The 4,533-nt window shown below is 52.3% G+C and overlaps 1 pseudogene; it reads right to left on the reverse strand.

Moving 5' to 3' along the window:
• Positions 1-844: 844 nt before the first annotated feature.
• Positions 845-1,405, reverse strand: LOC125523743 (uncharacterized; annotated as a pseudogene).
• Between the last annotated feature and the right edge of the window lie 3,128 nt (positions 1,406-4,533).

Raw genomic sequence — 4,533 nt, forward strand, 5'->3', positions numbered from 1 at the left:
CGCTGAGTAGGCTCCTATGCCGCTAGCACGGTGGAGGTTCCGTAGCGCGTCATGAGCACCGGGCAAAGGGACGGTTGAGCAACTCAAGCGAACCGCCCTACCTGACTTTGGATAAAGATAGAAGGGAGAAGGTTGTGAAGGTGGCCTCGTTATCCACACATCTGGTCGGAGGACTGACCTGGGTTTTCACGAGCGTAGGCGGGTCCTGGAGTGCCCGTCAAGGGCGCTAGCGCATACCCCGGGGTGATGATCACCACCTACACCTCACATCTCGGCACAGTGGAACGTGTAACCCGCCTGCTGTCCAAGTCAACCACTGAATTTCCTGTAATTCATAGCGCCTAACAGAACGTAGCAGCAAGGGACAACCCACCCATACAGACAGCCTGCGGGGAGGATGGCACTACTGGCAAAGACCGTCTGGCGAAAACGCCGCAGGCGCGAAGCGTGGTGGGCCTGCGCCGGGGGAGCATAGGGAGGAAAGGGAGCCCGGACGGTGGAAGAGCCAGGGGAAGCCGGGTCATTTGACGGAAATGGAAGGTCCGAGCGGCTCATTCATTCTTGAAAAAAGAGGGGGGGAGCGAGCCAATGTATCAATGAATAGATACAGTCAACGGTATTAAGACAGCGCTGCCTACACGCGAATTAGCTTCCGAGGTCGAGCAGTCTCAATTTCACTACAGGATTTGCGAATGAATGCTGGGCTGGGCCACCTCAAATGGCGTGAGCCGCATGCGGGGAGACCCGCACGTACGGTTTTCAGGGGGATCCGGCCGGCCGGCGCCCACCCGACTAGAGGGACTGAGAAATTAATCGAGTACAAAACTTATCTTCAAGCTTTACCTTATTTTGATCGTTTAGAGGGCGATCGCGGAGTCACTGAATGAAGTCCTCCCTCCCTTTCTTTCGGAGGTGCTGACCCGCTGCGAGGCAGATATGACTAAGTGACATATTGAATATGGCGACGACTACAGCATGTTGTAGAAGGAGATAAGAGGTGGAGCCAACGACCCACTAAGACTCACGTATCTACAACTACATTCCCGAGCAGTAGTCAAACGGAGGCGTGAATGCAAGATGCCAGCGGAATGATCGACCGGACAGAGGCTAGGGCAGCTTTCTTCCCACCGCGTCCTTCCTTGTGTGTCGGAGATACAAAGCGAGTGCACCGGAAAAGAAGGGGAACTGAATCGATCTATTCCATGGCGAAGCATCCGAAGCATAACTGCACACTCACACGATCTTTGCCGAGAGATAGGAGCATTCGGTGGAACCGGTGAACTACACTTGCTTCTTGATAGATGTGTGGGACAGAGGGCTCGTGGTACCTGCTGCCCGCCCTTCCTCCGCTTTGATAACCGTGTGAACGGAGAGTGGGCAGAGCAAAAGGGAAGGAGGTCCTCATACGGAGTCGCACACTTGAGCAGTGCGGGAGACTGGAGAATGGGTCGAGTAAACTCCCTTAGGGCCGATTAAATCACAGACGAGGAACTTTTCTTTCTTTTTTTCTTTTTGATTTGAAGGGTATGTTCTCAAAAAAGAAAGGCAGAGGTAAATACTTCGAAGAGGCAGCTCGGTAGGGATGGAATGGTCAATAGTCAAGTCAAGGATGACTTCTTTGTTGGCGAAACGATGGGGGAGAGAAAGCACGCCAGTGATTCTCTGAGCCGGTCTTCATTTCCAACGCCTCGGGAAACAGGTCGAGATAGATGACAGCACCTTTTTATCCTCTTCGTTACCGGGAAGGCGCACTTCTCTTCTTCTTCTGGCCTTCACCTCCTGCCCGGCCCGGAAATAGAACCCAGCCCCCTTTCTGATCCATTCATTTCTGCAAGCAGGCGGGATCCAGAGCTAAGCCCCCCTCCTATTCGAAGCCGGGTGTGGCCTCGCCCTTTTGCTCTTCCTTCGGTTTGGCTCCACGAAGGCGCCGCCTAGACTAGGAGCCCCACTCATATTCAAAAGGCGCCCAGCTTTCAAGACGATGATAATAATTAGTCAACTTTTTCCAATATCATGGAATAGCATGGCCCGGGGCTAAGGTAACTCCAGTGGGAGAGCCGTGTTATGGGTGACCTTATTGCACGGTTTAGAGAGCACTTGTGTATGTGATGCAAGTGAACGTGTACAAAAAAGCTGTCGTAAAGTTTCGTTGTTCGTTCCGTCGTTGACCCTATCTATGTTTCTACGATGGCCCAAGAACACGCTCATTCTTCAGCCGTAGAGAGACTTTTGAATTGTGAGGTACCATTACGAGCTCAATATATAAGAGTGTTATTCTGTGAAATAACTCGAATTTCAAATCATTCACTTGCTTCAACTACTCATGCTATGGATGTGGGAGCATCAACTCCGTTCCTTTGGGCTTTTGAGGAGCGGGAGAAATTGTTGGAATTCTATGAAAGAGTCCCGGGAGCCAGGATGCATGCCAGTTTCATACGACCTGGTGGAGTGGCACAAGATCTGCCTCTTGGCTTATGTCGAGATATTGATTCCTCCACACAACAATTTGCTTCTCGTATCGACGAATTAGAAGAGATGTCAACCGGCAACCGTATCTGGAAACAACGATTAGTGGATATTGGTACTGTCACTGCACAGCAAGCAAAGGATTGGGGATTCAGTGGTGTAATGTTAAGAGGTCGTGCGACATGAAGACATTGATAGCAATATGGGGGAAGTTCCCATCAGGCAACAACGGTTCTTCCTGACCCTACAAAAGCATGCATATGTTGTCAGTGAAGATTTTGTGTGAAGCCTTGGAGACGACGTACCCGGGGCTAGGGTGAGCTGAGGGGGGACAGCGTAAGTGAGCGAATGTGTGTAAGCCCAGTCAAAGATTCCTATTCTAGGCGGGGCGGGCCATCAACCTTCGAATGGTGTTGGTCCTACGGACCGTGAACGGATTCGCCTCTGGCCTCTGGGCACGTCGGAACCGCATGAGTTCACCGGGGTGGAGCACGGTCCGCCAAAATCGGCATAGGTTAGGTGCTATTGATGGAACATGGTAAGCCCATCTTTCTCCATATGAAAGTGCTGCGGGCACATAGAGATGTGGGTAGAGGAAGTCTCAAAAAGTGAAGGCCGAGCTGTAGGTCACGTGACCTGCACCGAAAAGGTGGCTGACTGGGCTTTCTCCTGGATCAAAGCGGATCAGCTCGCCAAATTCGTCGATCGAATCGGGCGCCCCGGAACGTCGAATGAAAGTGGTCTTTCTACAACCCTATTTATATGATTTTTAGGGCCCCTTTCCCCCTATCCCTCCCTTATGTTTAGGAGCGGGATCTGCCCAAGAACGACCTGTGGTGGTACGGAAGGCACGGACTCCGCAAGCGTCCCGCACCCTCTGAGAAAGAAACTCCTCAACCATCACAAGATAAAGAAGTATGACGCTCTGTGTCTGACTCTATTGGTCATAGTTCCTTGCTGTTGCGGCCGGTGCTCGTTTGCGCGCGTGTGAACCACCAGATCATAAGGAAAGATGCCTCTCGGGGCATCTGAGAATGATTCGAGCCGTATGAAGGGAAACTCCCACGTACAGTTTGTTTTGGGGGGGGAAGGAGCCCGACAGGGTCCCCCCACTGACTTGGCCCGGGCCTAAGTGAAAGTGCAAAAGTGAAGTGGTAGGCCTACCCATCCCAACCTGGGGTATGCTGGGATTCGCGAAGAGCAGCACCTTACGATGTTCATGACCAATCGGATCTTGACGTACCAGTAGGTACCAGAGGAGATCGCTATGATCGTTACTGTATCCGTATCGAAGAGATGCGACAAAGTGTTCGGATCATTGTGCAATGTCCTAATCAAATGCCTAGTGGCATGATCAAAGCCGATGATCGTAAGCTATGTCCTCCATCACGATCTCGAATGAAACTATCCATGGAATCGTGCGCCGTGTGAAACGTAGATCATCGCCGTTCTTAACCGAGACTCAGGTTAAGCTCCGTCTCGGAACCGCCGTGGGGTTAGGAGTAAAGCATCCCGAGGTTGGCGCATCTCGTTGGGCGTGGAGAAGCATTGGGAACCCCAATATCTTTCTTCGGAGCAGTTTATTTTCCCGTCCCCTCGCCCCGGCATAGCGCTTCGCTTCCGGTTCTTCGGAGGAATCAACTGACTTCTCCCTTCTTCATTGATCCGGGGGAAAGGGAACCGTCTACCAGTTGGGAAGCTAGACATCAAGGTTGTGGCTTGATGAGGATAACTAAGCTGACACGCCGGAGTTGGCTGCTGGCACAACAGGGTGGTGCCTTACCGCACCGCAGGCGCACGCACGGTAGCGTTCGTGGTGGTGCTTCAGGATTCCAATGTACTGCGTCCAGGATCAGAACGAGCTTGCCGGTGGACCACTGCCATCCCATTCTTTAGTGAGCTGGAGCGCTGCCATCTTATCCACGGAAAACGCGTCAAGCTATCGCTTCGGGTCGAAGCACTAAAAGAAAAGGACCGGGAAACGCGGCGGCATAGGAACCACGGGAACCCAGGAGGGAGAAAGACGATGTACGGGATACGGGATCCTCGCAGTAGGCTGGACCAAAA

Source organism: Triticum urartu, chromosome 7A (assembly GCF_056163025.1).
Source record: "Triticum urartu cultivar PI428250 chromosome 7A, HENAU_Tu73, whole genome shotgun sequence".
In the NCBI taxonomy this organism is placed as follows: Eukaryota; Viridiplantae; Streptophyta; class Magnoliopsida; order Poales; family Poaceae; genus Triticum; species Triticum urartu.